We start from the raw sequence: 17,339 nt of genomic DNA, 5'->3' as shown, positions 1-17,339 counted from the left end.
TTATTTTATTTTTTATTGGTGAAACGGCCCTTACAGGTTTTTGCATAAAGTCTGCACAAGTTTAAGACTGGTAAGAACAAAATGTATATAGTTTTTGAAATAAGTCTCTTATGTTTAGACAGGGTACATATATATATATATATATATATATATTTTTTTTTTTTTTTTTTTTTTTATCAAAATAAACACAATTGTATTTTTTTTTACAAAATCATCTAATGTAAATATCTACAAAAATTGTTTATTCCTGGAGTTATGGTGATAATCCTTTGATAATAAGAAATGTTACTTGGGCATTAAATAATATTAGAATGATTTCCAAAAGAATGTCCCAGGAATAAATAGCATTTTAAAATAAAAAAAGTTTATTAATTCGTTATACAATTTTGCCGTTTTACTGCATTTCTTTTAATTAAATAAATTGAGTCTTTAGTTAGTTTATATTGTGGAGTATATGACAAACAAATGTTTTTGTTATAGCAAGATATTTTCTTCTTGCTGTCTAAATGCATTTATGTATTTTATATTCTAGTATTGAATAGCGCTTAGTCTCGCGAGAAGTGAATTCCGATTCTCTGTTGCAGGGCGATTGGCTGTTCGCTGCTGATGTCACTTTCATATGCGCGCGCGCGCCTCCGTCATTCGGTCAGGAGAGGAGTCGATGGAGGACGTTGATGAGTGTCATCTTCATGATGAAGGTAACTTAATCGTGTTTAACACGACTTGTTAATCATGCATTTTAACAAATAGTGTGTTTTGCATGAGTTTAGTCAAAAAAAGTAAGTTTTGCATCATGTTTAGTGCTTGTGTAACTTAATCCGGGCCGCTCTCCCCCTCGTGCACACATCGTCTTTCTCTATGGCTCTGCATTGGGCCAATGGCGCTTTTCCACTGCATGGTACGGTAACGTTACGGCACACGGTTAACACAGTTAATTCGGAGGAGTGAAGGAAAGCGAGTAACGTTAAGCGATTTAGGACAGCCGTTGAGTGTACAAAATGGGAGTGATTTTACACTCGATAACGTCCACTTAAGGTTTCGGAAACCAGTGTTAAGTAGAACAGCGCTTCACATTTGTACGTTAACTTTTATAATCTCTTTACAATCTTGCTCCTGTTGTGCCTTTGTCCTGAAGAAATCAGCTCAAACCCCAATTAAACACCTGAACCAGCTAATCAAGCTTTTATTAGGTGTGTTGAGCTCAAGTTGGAGCTAAACTATAGGGAAAAGTGGCCTTCTAGGACAAAGTTTGCACGCCCCGGTCTAAACCAATCAGAGCAGCTTTTTTTTCCCGCTCCGTGTTGTCGTCACTCACAGCTGTTTTGTGAGGAAAGGAAAAACGCACCCTAATCTTTGCCGGTATTTTTTTACTACGTTGTTTGTATTTGTGGTTTAATGTGTCTGTGTTATATTATGTATAATAATTCTTTATAATAAACTTCAAGATGTCAAAAGGCTGCTTAATTCATACTTACCAACAACTTGACGAACTGAAGACAAACAAACTTAAAGCCGGCAAATAATTAATTAATAAAACAACACTGGTAAAAACACATACAACGAATGAACTGATACAAAATATATACAGTTAATTGGTAATTACAGGATGTTAATGTTGGATTATTGATCAAAATGTCGAGGGTACAGTAGGCTGAGGAAATAATAACGGTCATCTGATGCAAATTATAACGTCATCGTGTATATATAGTATAAGGTCACGTGACATTCATTTTATTTTATTTTTTCTGAGCTAGATACGGGGAATCCAATGTCCTCATGATCAGAGCGTTTATTCATTTTGCTACATTTTAATAGAGAATTAAAATAAATTGTTTTATTTTTGTCCTTGCTTGTATGACAATTCACCATGACATCACAACAGTAACAGACGTTCTTCCGGGTGGCAAAAGCCGAAGCGTTCCTATGGCAACGCAAGTAAATTGATTGGAAGGCACCCACCTTCAGCAGTGAAAAAAAAAGTAATTCAATATTATGCGTTTTTTATCACAATAACTGCATTTAATGATACAAGTAAAACATATTATAAATATGTAATATAGTAGGCCTACACATAATTAGCAAAATACTCAGATAGCTCTTTTTTTCTAGCCAAAATAACGTGATATATTATTGTCATTAAATGGCTTTCCTGAGGTAAATGTTATGTGACATAATTGTTCTCCAGCTGTTATATTGACCTCTTTGCGTGGTTGAAAAACACTGATTGGTCAATATTATGTATGAGGAATATACATTTCGGTAAGTTGAGCGAGAAAATGGATGTTAGAGCGTGTGAAATGTGACAATGCGTGAGAGTTGGCAGCCCTCTTTTATTTCAGGCAGTGACTGGCAATGAGTCTGATCTTCAAAAGAGACAAATTTACTAATATTAGTCTCGAATTTCCCCGGCTGAAGAAAAAAAAATGCTCTGCTATGATTTTGTATGTGTCGTTATCTTTTAGTTTTGAGTGACGTAAAATCCCTTTCAATGTTTATAAAAATATATTTATGAGTTGGTTCTTTAACTCTTGCTTTTGCTTTATATTTTTAGGTCACGGCAACCACAGGTAAATCCATGCATGGCTCTTCACTACACATTAATAATTAAAAGTTTTTCTATCCACCTTTTTCCTGGCTAGTCTACTGTGTTAAGAATCATGGGTGACGCTTCCAGTTTTGGGAACTGCCATTCAAAAAAGACAGAAATCATCCTTTTTGAGAAAGTAGATAAAAAAATGCTGTAAAGAAAGGGTTTGTAGTTAGTTACTTTCCACCGCTGTTAAAATATTATGAAAAAATTAAGTTCCTAAATTTAATTTATGGAAGCAATAAGCCATGGAAGGTCATGTACTAGTGACTTAACCTTTTGTTTTAATACTGATTATTTACAGTGTATTTTGTTCTGCTTACCTGACTCGCACAGAACTCCTGTCCTGATTGGCTGTGGTGCCTCCATCAGCGACTGGTCTTTGTATGGAACGTGAGAGGCCATCATTTTGCTATAGATCTTGTCTCTTCTCCCACAAACTCCACTATCAGGTACTTAATTTTTTTGCTGCAGTAACGTTGATGTATTTAATATATAGATTTTCACAATTAACAATGTATCTTGCCGTTCAAAACGTTTCCAGAAGGATTAACTAGTGCTGTAGCTATCGATTATTTTAGTAATCAAGCATTCTACTGATTATTCCATCGATTAATCAAGTAATCCGATACAAATTGTGGTAATAAAAATAGATCCATTATCCAAGTGAACGACAGCCTTTAAAATGACTTAAAAAACATAGGTAACACTACATGAAATATGGTTCATTAGTTAACTACCTTAGTACAATACTTCTACAGCATTTATTAATCTTAGTTGATATTAATTTCAACGTACTAATACATTGTTAACAAATAGGCCTAAAACCTTTGTACTGTGTACTAACAAACAAAAAATGAAACTAACATTAACAAAGATTAATAAATAGTTACAAATAGGGGTGGGCGATATGGCAAAAATATCATATCACGATTTTTTTCAGGAATATCACGATTCTTTTTCATGTTGGTTTTACTATTTTGCAAGTGACTGACAATTACAGCCAAACTAATGTCCCTATTTTAAAAACAGCCTTAGGTAACAAAATATAAAATAAAAAAGAATGGCAGACATTAAGGCCAAAGTGGCGAAGATAAAAATCTTTGTCATTATTTTCTTTATTAAATATTAAGAACAAAGATACACATACACAACTTAATATACAAATTAAATAAACAGTGCTTTATTTTTTAAGTTACAGTAGGTGCATTTAACAGCATTGAAGAAAGTAATGAAATGAACACGTATGCAAATAAAACAACATAGACTTCACTGTATAAATTATACATTGATTCTTATTATCATTTACTCTCTCAAGTTGTTTTAAACCGATTAAGTTTCTTTCTTCTGTTGAAAATAAGTTATTTGGAAGAATGTGGGTAACCAGACAGTTGATGTACTCCAGTGACTTCTATAGTATATTTATTTCCTATGGAAGTCAATGGGGACCAGCAACTGTCTGGTTAGCCACATTCTTTATATCCGGGTTCCGGGAGAAAAGTCAGTAAATTCGAGTAGAATCACAGGCTTCGCTTATCCCGTGCGAATGCGCCACACGAAATTCAGATGTCGGTGGGGTAATTTCTAAATCACACGAGGTCCATAGATAATACTAATCCCGTGCGAATAGGGCTTATGTAAACCTTGTGTGTATTTGCCAGTTTTAGCGCAATAAGACTCGGAAAGATAACTTAGTCCAGTAACCAGGCGCTGTTAGACAGGCTTTTAGTGCCTGTAAACTTCGGGTGTACGCGCTCAGTAACAGGGTTTTCGCGGGGTCCTAAAAAGTAAAAAATTCGGAACTTTACATTTAATGCCTTAAAACGTCTTAAAAACGGCCAGATTTTCATCCGAGGTCTTAAATTTTATTTAGTCAGGTCTAAAAAATAATTTACCCTCGTTCATTTCCAGAAACGCTGGCCCCAGAAAGTTATTACAAAGTAGCAAAAAAGTATCGAATCGTAGCCCACAAAAGTGGAGCTCAGTGGAAAGTTTGTAGTTCAGTCGAATGTCAATGGCAAAGAAAGTAAAACGAGGCATGTAGCTTATTATTAACGATAACTGACCGTAGAGAGAGAGAGAGCACTTCTGTTGAATGCTCTTGATTGCTGATCGTTCACTCAGCGCGTGTTATTTGGATTAGGGATGTTAACCGATGACCGTTTGACCAATGGTTGACCGTATCAACGTTAACCGATCAAAGTTTTCGGCAGTCATTTAAAAAAAATAAAATTTGATCTCTAAATTAGTCTATTATAGACAGTGGACTAAACGCTACTACAGTTAGCATCTCATTTCAATATCTTTTTGTGTGAAGTGAACAAATCCCTCTCACTCAATCTTTCATAACTCGCCCGTTTGTACTTAATAAACCAATAAAAACATTCGGCGCGAGGTCACAGCGTTTGGGTTTGCGCGCTCACAAGGTTTGCAGAAAGTAAAGGCTATAGGCTAACACACTCGAGGTTAGAGCCAGGGCAGACGACAGGAGGAAGCGTGCAGAAAATAGTAGTGTGTGGGACCATTTCACCAAACAGAACGACACAGATGTAAGTTGCAACTTGTGTGATACAGTGCTTAAATATAAAAATACACGCGCTACACACTGCGAGCGGGGAGAATAGCGCGGACACACTTCACACTGCGAGCGGGGAGAATAGCGCAGACACGCGCTTCACACTGCGAGCGGGTATGTCAGAGAATAGCGCAGACACGCGCTTCACACTGCGAGCGGGTATGTCAGAGAATAGCGCAGACACGCGCTTCACACTGCGAGCGGGGAGAATAGCGCAGACACGCGCTTCACACTGCGAGCGGGCTGCGGGCACCCAAAAGATTGTTTGACTATCAATAATCCCTCACATCACTCATTTTTTAAAATTATTGTATAGGTGAAAACAGACTTAAGGAACAGGCTCCAGGGGTACCATTTAGCAAGCATAGGCTACGCTCAGCATCAGGGGTGTTTGTTGTTTGGACAGACCTTTCCCCACTGCTAAAAAAATCCTAAAGGAAACACTGTAACTCTTCTCATTTTAACTTTTCTGAAACATTAACCAAGATGGCCTAGTATTTTTGTTGATATGAGTCTGTGTTGTCATTTTTTTTTCACCGTAATTCTTAAAGTTAACATAATCTGACTGAGTAAATATTTTAACTGTGGTCAAATGTAAATTATCTTGTGCCTATTTAACTTTATTCAGAAAATTATTTAATTCTGCAATTTGCCTTCATTAGCGATTATCATCAATTTGATTACACATATATTAATTAAACTAAACAGCTAGACAATGGCATCTCTGAATTCAATAATGAAATGCCTTTAACTGAAAATTGAATGTTTAATCTTATTATTATACATTACTGACACTCTATCCTCCAATTTGATACTGTTAAAGTAGGCTATATTTTAATCTTTGATAACAGTAGGTTATACAAATACAACGGGTCATGTTAGCCCTGGTCCAATTAAAAAATATTAACAGATAGAACTCAGGACATTTTTGTTCATGTAAAATATACCTCATTGTCATGTTCTAGACTTGTTATATTTAGCTTTAAATAAAAAAAAATACCCCCTTAATATTGTGGCAGTTATTTTCTCTGTGGTATCGAATATCGATATTTTTCAAGGTATCGAAGTTAGAAATTCTAGTATCGTGACAACACTACTTATGACTGATCATGCACGCGTTTTCAGCGCGTTCACAGCGGTGTTTAAAATGCTGCATTAACAGTCAGAGAACGTTTCTAGTCGTTAAGTGTGTGTCCCAGCATTACTCTGCTATCAGCGGCTCAAACATCCGTTACTAACTCTACAATGACCTTCTGGAATTAGCAATGGAACATGGGTTTAGATGCGCAAGGAATTAGTCCTACATACAAGAGCGTTTTAATGACAAAAACTTTACAAACGTCTTGAAATGCATCATCTGAACAATATTTCGAGGTGTGGTAACTGTAGTATAACGGCCACTCCGCTTCGCGTCGTGACCGCATTACCACCTCGGGTGTGCATTATTTTTCTAATAATTCAACCGCCTGAAGTCAATTATTCCTTACATTAGGTTAACACCTTGCCGTTTTATTTTTATTTATCAAATTATGTAAGTGTCAGGAAGAACAATAGGGATACTTTAGCTCACAGCTAAAGTTATTGCAGAGGCCAGACAGACTCACGGAGGCGATTGGCATCTTACAACTCGCACTTTATTCCCCAATCGAACTCGTGTAACTGTCTATCACACGTTCTACACAGCGGTACTTGATAAAGAAAATAAGATAAAAATCAGAATCAAACAGAAATAACCCGCGGACATGGGGTATCGAGGCGCATAGGCCTACAATACACAGACAGTTCAACAGGGAGCGCGCAGCTCTTAACCTGTTAGCCTTCAGCGCCACTTTTGAAAAATCCCCAGAAATAGCATACCCAACCTAAAAAAGATTAAATTAATTGACTCTTTGTCCTAAAAGCTCAAGTATGGTCTCATTTGAAAGCTGACACCTGCCACTTTATTGGAAATGTAGAATGAATTATTGTCATAATGAAAAAAAAATTATGAATAGCTTCAAAGTTGTGTAAGTTATTAGAAATTTATTTTTATGAAACATCTTCATGAAAATTAAATTGAAGTTGGCCCGTCAGCACTCTAGAAATGCACTCCAGCTAAAGACACATGTCTGACCATGTTATATTTAAAATTTGAAGGTGATAAGTCTAAAACTCTGTATTTTGTTAAATGTTTTTCAAGATCATCTCAAATGACTTTATTTTGAATTGACTCTAAAATGCAAACTTGTGTTTATTGTCATCTATTAGCATCTATTCAGTCTATTGTCTCTATTGTTTTGTGGTGCAAACGAGCCCCATTCAGTGTCACTCTCTCCTGCACACATTTACACCTTTCCAGCCGGCTTATGGCCATAAATATTATTTTCCTTTGTCTCCATTATAATCGCTAACGACTGGCTATTCACGGTGTTTCACCCCCTAATTTCTTTCATAATCTTTACTTCACATTTGAAACTGTATCAAATGCCTTTCTTAAATAAAGAAATATTTCAGTAAGCATTCCGATTTAGAAAAAAAATCATAAAAAATAACAGCTAGATGGCAGGTGCAACTAGAGAGCTAGCTAGCATGTTAGCTTAGCACACCATCAATACACGACAATTTATGAGATTAAAACCCTGTTTGTGCTCCAAACTTACTTTATAGTGCAAGTCGAGTGTTTTAAATAATCTTCTATGAGCTTATTTGGCTTCAGAAAAGAAAATCAGACAGAAAATATATGATTTGATATTATTCTGCACTATTGTAAAGTCTATACCGGTTAGCATTACATTTTACATATAATCTATTATTATAAAAATACCTGACATGGCTCGAAGAACACAGGTAAATCAAATATCATTGCAATCATGTTTATTGTCTTCAAAACATCTTTATCTGCATGTTATAGCGATCTCTGAAAGCTAACGTTAGCTGTTTATGTCAGTGACGTCCTGGAAGGTCACAGGTTATTTCTTCTTCGTGAGCTTTCATATTTGAAAAAAACTGTGCAAATGGCGCCCTCAGCCTGCTGTATGGATTGAAAACACAGTACATCAGAGTATCCAGCGCTCTTTATGTATACATCGACGCATTTGGATATAAATTCAATAAATATTATTCCTGTCTATAGAAATATGATGTAAACCTATGATAATATATCAATATTTCTCCAAATCTGCACATTTTTGAGCCAAAAGCCCTGGGGAACGTTGTTTTGTCACGCGTTCTCAAGACAACAGCACCGGAGTTTTTTTCGGAATGGAGCAGCTGACGCTCATAATTCATATTAAAGGTATCGACTCATTTTTTCATTACATAAATCCTGACACAAATTAAGACATAACTGTCACTATAAGTTTCTCAGAATACAATAGTGGTCAAATACTGAAACGTGAGACTTATATATTTTTAATGATGTATAGTTTGTCAAGGTAATAACATTAAATCTGATAGTAACTTTGAACTATTTAAAAAAAAAAACGCTTCAGAGCGTCCTCGCTCTGGTGAAGGTTAACAGGTTAAAGGGGCCACACCTTATTTACACTCAGTGGACAGCTTAAAGGGGTCATGACATGGGTTTTTTTATTTTATTATGTTCCCTTAGGTGCAATTATAGTATTACTATAGTTTTTTTTACAAAAAACTTTTAAAATGTAGTGATTTATGACCTTTTCCCACCCTGTTTCTCATCCTCTGATTCAAACAGTCTGTTTTGGGGGTGTTTCCCATTTAAGAGTTCAGTGTTAACGCCCACTGTTATGATTGGCTAACGTCAGTGGCTATGCATCAATTATTAACGCCCCCAGCCAGAATATTTGCGGATTCGGCGTATTTAAAGTAATTTAAAGTTTTAAATACATTACTTACAGTTTGCGTCGTCGTTGTTGAGCCCAGAATAGTCGGCACGGACTTATCTTTGAGCAACAGTTTTCTGGCAAAGCCAGCATCATTTTGGGATTTGTTCTCAAAACAGTCATCCTTCAAACGTAACATTATAGAACAAACGCTTAAACTAACACTGCCGTGACTGAGACGTCCGCAAAAAATAAAGTGCATACATTTTTCCCTGACGACTCTATCTTTCGCATCGTATTCAAAGATGTTGTTTGTCCACAGCCAGGAACAGCACATCTGTGGCATCGTAATATCTCTGTACACAGACCCACTCGCTGTCCGGCGACTGAACACTTGTGAGGCACGCGGGCGCGACAATGATACGAAATGAGCGTAGTTGTCTTGTGCCTGGAGGCGGTCATATGCAAACGCTGGTACGTCACTTCGTACCGTGACGTCACTTCTTACCATGGATCCAGAACGAGCTGTATTTAGAGCTTGATTAAATAAATGATTCGTTTTAATGGTACAAAGACCTCTTATATACCAAAAGATCAAGGCAAATTTGGTTTCTTTGTCAGCTTTCACAGCCATACTGGTAAATGAGCAAAACAAAATATATTTTTTTATTAAATACTGTGAGATTTAATCTGATTTCAATGCCACAGTTGTGTAGTATCTATTGTTGACCGTGTTGTTCATGTTTCTACATTTAAAATGGTGTTGACGACCCAATATTGTTTGTGAGAAATACGTATATTTAAACCCACAGTAACTTTTACTTATGAAATGCTCTAACATCTTTTTCTTTTCTCCACCAAAACAGCTTTAGGAGATGGTTCATCCTAAGATGCAGATCTACCTCTAGTCCACCTTCATTCCCACACCCACCTGGCCATCAATGTTTAATTAAATATGCAATAAAATATGTAGTCAATAACCAGTGTCTGCCATGCACAATCTGTTCCTTTTTCATTGCAAATGTTTTTTGGATTGTTCTATTAAAGCTCATTATAATCTTTGAGACCGGTATTAGGGTAGCTGCAACACTTACTAGAGAAGGGAACTATCGTGTAGGTGTTCTGACAGAACTCGTCCAGCAGGTTGTGGGTCATATTGCTCCAAGATCCTCCAATCAGCACCAAGTCATCAGTGAAAGCCAGAGTAGTTACTAAACCTTATTTGTGACTATATTCAGCAGTTACTAGATTAAATTGTGTCCTTTCTTTTATATATATATATTATTTAAAGCTGGTAAAAGTTGAATCAATTCTCTGGAAAGTAAATGGCATTAAATCTGTGAGGTAATATGAATCAAATTAACGAGTGTATTGTTTCCTCCTAGGGCTTCTTCCTCATACATACAAGTGTTTTCCTTAGCATTGCCATTTGCCACCTTTGTCTTGCTCATTGAGAGTTTTATTTATGTATTCTGATTTGTATCCAGTAAGAGGATAAAGTTGCACTTAAATCATTGAAAGCTTAATTAAAATAAATCCATGTATTTATGCTTAGCTTTATTTTTTTCAGTACAGAATAATAAAATAAAAATGTCCCTCGTAAATATGAATGTAGTAAAACAAAATGGATCAATGAAACTGCATTTACAATGCAAAATCACTTAAAGGTAAAACTACTGTTTTTTTCCCCACATGTACTGGTAAGGGAAAAACGCAACAATGGTTTTAATGCATGTCAAATTGTACGCTAATAAACTACGAACAATGAGCCATCAATGTATTAGATATAAAAAAAAAATCCGTGTTTACATGCGAGTGGCACAATGCGAAGCCACGTGATAATAGACCGCCGGCCGCGTCTGCTGATCTGCTCGATCCTACATGCAATTTCAAATGTTGAAGACTCATCGTATAGACATCCTATAGAGGTAAGGAAGACGGCTCAGTAACTATTAAAAACGGTCGTTCGAACGCGATGTTTACCAGATGCTACGATCTTTCACAGACGTCTCCGCGATGTACGTGTGCTATCTGGGATTGTTCTGCCTGGTCGATAACGCGGCGCAACATGACACATTTCAGCCGTACGTAGTATGCAAGTTACCATGTAATGATCAGTGACATCATCACTTTGCGGTATAATATCTATATCGGTTGGATCGGTTCCATATGATATAATTAAATCTAGAGTATGATTAAGACGATGAGTGGGACCACTAACGTTTTGCTTGACCCCAAAGGAGTTTAATAAATCTGTAAACGCAGCTCCTAACGCATCATTTGTGTTATCAACGTGTATGTTGAAATCTCCAACAATTATTGCCTTATCGGCATTGACCAATAGATCTGAGAGAAAATCTGCAAACTCTTTTAGGAAATCAGCGTAAGGCCCTGGCGGTCTATATACGGTAGCCAAGGCTAGAGATAATAGGGATTTCTTTCTTACATCTAGGAGCGTAACATTTAGAACAAGTACTTCAAACGAATTAAACCTGTGGCCTGTTTTCTGAGTAACATTAAGAATATCTCTATAGATTGTTGCAACACCGCCGCCACGACCAATCAGACGGGGCTCATGCTTATAACCGTATCCTGGTGGAGTGGACTCATTAAGACCGAAATAATCATTTGGTTTAAGCCAGGTTTCAGTAAGGCAGAGTACATCAAAGCTATTATCAGTGACCATTTCATTTACAATAACCGCCTTAGGTGTAAGCGATCTAATGTTTAGAAGACCTAGCTTTAGAAATTGTTTTTGTTCACTAATATTGAGATTTTCTGGTTTAATCACAATTAGATTTTTCTTAGATCCTGCAGTAGATTTATTGTTTGGCCTCACTAAACGAGGAATAGACACAGTTTCTATATAGTGTTCTACACTGGTACTTATATCAATTAATTTGGGACAGCAAAGAATGTGATTTGGACTTTGACTTACTAGTCATATGGTGTGTAACGTCTTGGAGATGTTGTCCGACAGAACAGCCGCTCCGATTCTGCTGGGGTGCAGGCCATCAGCACGGTAGAGCCTAGGTCGCTCCCAAAACAGATTCCAATTATTTACAAAGAGCAGTCTCTGTTCATTACACCATGACATCAACCATTCATTTAGTGCAAACAATCTACTGAACCTTTCTTGTCCTTGTCGGTACGTGGGAAGCGGTCCAGACACGACGATCTTTGCTTCAGGCGATGTTCTGCGTACCGTCTCGATCAGGCTCCTGTAGTCCCTCTTCAGAACCTCCGTCTGCCGCAGCCTGGTGTCGTTCACCCCCGCGTGCAGCACGACAGCTCCGACGCGCTCGTCACCGTTCAGGATCTCGGGGACCTGCGCAGCGACATCGAGAACACGAGCACCAGGAAAGCAGTGAGTGCGCACCATACCTTTACCTGAGGTAGCGCGGACATGCCGGACCATGGAACTGCCGATGATCACAGCGTCGTCGCGTTCCGTCTCGCGAAGAGGGGAGAAGCGGTTCCGGGTGGAGATCTCGAAGACCGGGAGGGGCGGAGAGGTCCTTGCTCTGGTCCTGGCTCGTGTCTTCCGCTGTGGCATCATCCAGGGTCCATGGTGCTGTGTCGGTGTCGGGGTAAACGAAACCAGGGGTGCTCGGGTCCTGTGCAGAGAAATACACGGAGTAGAGGAGGCCGGAGTCGAAAAGTTACTAACCACAGACTTGTGAGCCTCGGCGCGTGATGCTTCAAGCGCTGATCGTCGGTCTCGCAGCTCGGCCTGCCTCCCCAGCAGATCACGGATCTGCTTCTCCACGGACTCCAGCTCCAGCCGCACCGAATGCAGCTCAAACGTGTCCTCACCTGCACTCAGAGGTAGACACACATCCGATATATTCGCCATTATGACAGATGAACAATAAATTAGCAGTGATGCTACCAATATCACTACTAATTTAGGACTGAAATCATGGATAGAACCCGTATCCTTCCAGTGATTCGAGTGTAAATAAGACGGTCAGGCGAGACCACGCGTGCAAATGCTAGCGGGCTAACTTAACGTTAGAGATAGTAACGGAAGTTCGGAAAGTTGGATATAACCAGCGATATCAAAGCAATCCGATTGTTTTTTTATAGAGAGTAACGTTAGTATCGGAGATATGTTCACATGCTCACAAACTAACAGTTAAGCGATTCGAAACACAAACTCCAACACAACCAAAGCGGTTCAAACACAAACACAAACTTCAAACACAAACAGAGCGATTTCAGTGATTCGAGTGTAAATAATACGGTCGATAGGCGAGGCCACGCGTGCAATGCTAGCGGGCTATCGTTAGAGATAGTAACGGAAGTTCGGAAAGTTGGATATAACTAGCGATATCAAAGCAATCCGATTGTTTTTTATAGAGAGTAGTATCGGAGATATGTTCACACGCTCACAAACTAACGTTAACAGTTAAGCGATTCGAACACAAACTCCAAACACAACCAAAGCGGTTCGACCACAGACACAAACTTCAAACACAACAAGCGATTCGAAGCACAAGCACAAACTTCAAACACAACAAGCGATTCAAACACAAACTTCAAACACAACAAGCGATTCGAAGCACAAGCACAAACACAAACTTCAAACACAACAAGCGATTCGAAGCACAAGCACAAACACAAACTTCAAACACAACAAGCGATTCGAAGCACAAGCACAAACACAAACTTCAAACACAACAAGCGATTCGAAGCACAAGCACAAACTTCAAACACAACAAGCAATTCGAAGCACAAACACAACTCCAACACAAACAGAGCGATTTCAGTGATTCGAGTGTAAATAAGACGGTCGATAGGCGAGGCCACGCGAGCGATGCTAGCGGGCTATCGTTAGAGATAGTAACGGAAGTTCGGAAAGTTGGATATAACTAGCGATATCAAAGCAATCCGATTGTTTTTTATAGAGAGTAGTATCGGAGATATGTTCACACGCTGGAAAAATAGAAAATGCTCGTTTCTAAATTAGTGTAAAGAACAAAATCAACGATTTATGAATCAAGTCGACGGAGCTTCAGTTCAAACACAGCGCTCACTCGCGACGCATGCGCAAACAACCTACTGTACATGGATAACTACTGTACATGTAGCTTCACACCAGCTATCATTCACACCAGCTAACATATCATTGTGCATATCAACATATCAACAACAAGCAGAAGTATCAAGAAATCCTACCTTGCTTTTACCTTATAACAGATAATTATACATGTGAAGAACCAATCATATTGGAGAAAAATTATGAAATGAAACATGTGCTGTGGTATCGGAGCTATTAGGGTTAGGGTTAGGCATAAAGCATAAAGTGATGGGTTAGGGTTAGCTCAGAAAGTGAGCTTTAAGTAATAAATGGAAAGCAAAGTTACCCCCCACCGCTCCCCACCCCCACCCCCACCCCCACTCATTTCTTTTTCTTGCTGATCCGAAAAATTATGTAATGAAATGTAAGATGGTGAGACTCTTGAAGCTCAGAGTAGGGAAATTGTATTGATAAAAATGGCAATAAATAAACATCAATACCACCAGATTCATAGCCTGGTTCTACCAGACTCTCGTACATTTCATTTGTACAGAGAGTCTGGCCTCTCTCCATTGACAAGCGTTAACTTCCTTGTAGGCGGGTACTCTGTTGAAGTTTAAAACTATAGAGCATCACAGTCCCGCCCACAGCCCGAGAGAGCTCTGGTGCCGGAAGTAAATTTCCCATTCATTTCTCCCATTGACTTTTGGAAAAATCCGTATCTAAAGAGTTTTAGAGCATGTCTGAGGATAACCAGCGATGGCTGAACTCATAAGCATACAACATATCATTTCGAGTGAAAAAACGAAGAGAAAATCCAAAAAAAGGCAAAGGTACAAGACTGTGTACATATTTTCATTTCCGAGCGGAGGAACTACTCATCCCATAAACCACCGCGCCTCACTGAAGTCGACTGAAGCCAACCGCGAAAGAGCCTTTTGAGTGCATTTTATATAGTAAATGTGTAGTTAATAGCAGTTCTTTCAGTAATAATCGTGTAAATAGAAATAATAATATATTGTGTGCGTGTGTGAAAGCGGTTAACCAAAACGTTAGCAACATAGTGCAGCTCAGTCATCAACACACGTGTGTTCAGTCAGTGTGTAACGTTAGTTTGTGTGTTTATTTCAGAGCCCTTTATGACACAGGACACTCTGCTGACAGGACAGGTTGAGGTCCATGCTCATTTTCATGATGTTATAGTTCATCCTTAATTGTAATAACATTTAATGTATTTTCTTAATATCCACAACAAGTGAAAATTAAAAAGTGATGGTCAGCAAACCAGAAAGTGCACAGCGCCACCGGTCTGATGCATGGACCGGTGCATGGTCTGCTCTTGAACATTATTCAGTTTATTAACTTGCCATGAATTATTACACAAATGTTCAGTAAATGCATGAAGAGGTATGCCTAGGCTTAATATTGTTTTGACAGTGGCATCATAAAATGCTTGATATGACTCATACCATATGAAGGCTACAGTAGCCTATCTAAAGTGAACGATAAGTAAGGGATAATGTAAAGCGAGGCGGTTGTTAACTTAAAGTCCCTGTAAAGTCAAAATTAAGTATGTGTTCTGAGTTTGTCATATCACAGAAAAATGTGTTATTAGCCACCCAGCCAAATTTGAATGATAAAAAAAGCCGGCAAGTACATAAAATAAGCTATTAAAATCTTGAAAAAATGAGCAGTGGTCTCTGCTCTCAAACGCTGGGGGCGTGTCCGCCGGCTGCGCTGAAACCTGTCTGACTGACATCCAACTTCTCGAGTGACTTTATGCATGAAAGACTCGGTCTCTTTTGTGGTCGGAAGGGACTGCTTTGTGAACAGATAGTTTAAATTACTTGGCTAAGAAATCATATTGATCATATAAATAAACAAAAAAATCACGTTAGAGTGTTGCAGTATTTATTAGCCTACTTACTGTGGACTACCTACTATAATTATAACATAAGCACACAAGGCAGCCTACCCTCATTGGAGGGCACGCACTGCCGAGGATGGCACCAGGTGTCGGCGCGACGGGAGGATGAAGGCCGAGACGGGAGATAGTCGGTTCGGCCACATTCACCAGTAACAGCGGATTATCAGAGCATCCCAGTTGTCTCCGACGAAAGTTTATAAAACTATCCCGTGTAAAATGATCACTACAGAGGCGGGTTTTGGTGGTGATCCTCAGCTCTCCATCAAGGTGGCTCTTCACAAAATTAATCCACCTCTTCTTGATGTGATCGTTTTTAGGAAATGTTGGACACCGATCTGTTTCGTACATGATCGCATCAAGGTAGTACGCATTTCCGTGACGAAGGCATAGCTAACTAGCAAACTGTAGGCTGTAGTAATAATAGTACTAACAGTAACTTAACTCGCGATTGAGCGCCAAACTGATGCGTATGTGCTCTGTCTATATTGTTAGAGAGCGGCCAGGCTCAGGGGCTCCAGTGCGTCATCAAGTAGGGGCGTGTCCAGGAGCTCAGGGGCTCCAGTGCGTCATCGAGCCCCCGTTTTAGCCCCGCCCAAAAAATCCGGAAAATAGCAATGGTGAAAAACTGTTTAACGGTCTAACTCCACAATTCAGTACTTCGCAGTTCACAGTCTTTGTAATATGTTTTAGCAATACATTTATAACATTTATAATGTGTTTAGAATTTTTTTTTAGAATTGCCTTTACAGGGACTTTAACGTAGCGAATACAACTCGCGAAAGGCTGATTATGAGCCCGAAGCGGAGCCTGAAGGGAGTTGTATTCGCTATAACAACCAACTCGCTATACATTATCCCGCTTATTACATGGCTACCTACCAAATAAATAAATAATTTGACACAAAATATTAATTTAAAAAGGAATGTATTGATTTAAAAACTATTTATATGGCTTCCGCTAAAGAAAACAGTCCGTTCAGATACTGTTAGAATCCTGCTTCCATGGCAACGCTCTCCGGACCTTCGCGGGGTTTACACGACATCCACCAATCAGATGCATCACTGTGGGATTGTGGGATTGTTTAGGATTGTGGGTAATGAAGTACTTATCCAAGACATCGCGAATAAAAGGCATTTATCTCAAATCAAGGTTAGTGCCCCATGAACTTTTGGCGTTTATATGAGCATATACAATCGCTTAGTACAGCCGTTGCTGGTTTTAAGTCTACCATGTATGGTTACGTTTTTATGGCTTATACCCCAAATGTCTATGGAGAAATTGTATTGAATTTTTACTTCCGGCACCGGCTGTGGGCGGGACTGTGATGCTCTATTGGATCTGCCCAGAGCCACTCAAGATCTGCCATAACCAATCGCTAACGTTTGCTCGTGACGTATGTCATGCGCCTGAACCGGCCGTAAACACGTATCCGAATGATCAGAGGATTGTGT

General features: G+C 38.7%; 1 long non-coding RNA gene across 1 annotated transcript; it reads left to right on the top strand.

Moving 5' to 3' along the window:
- The first annotated feature begins 203 nt into the window (after positions 1-203).
- Positions 204-10,251, top strand: LOC306987945. The gene is made up of 4 exons (XR_013795273.1): positions 204-698; positions 2,552-2,567; positions 2,924-3,039; positions 9,805-10,251. It is a non-coding gene; the product is annotated as an uncharacterized lncRNA (long non-coding RNA).
- The last annotated feature ends 7,088 nt before the right edge of the window (positions 10,252-17,339 follow it).

The sequence above is a fragment of the Phoxinus phoxinus genome (assembly GCF_949152265.1).
Source record: "Phoxinus phoxinus genome assembly, chromosome: 20".
NCBI classification, from domain to species: domain Eukaryota; kingdom Metazoa; phylum Chordata; class Actinopteri; order Cypriniformes; family Leuciscidae; genus Phoxinus; species Phoxinus phoxinus.
This window is presented reverse-complemented; position numbering and strand designations above follow the sequence as displayed.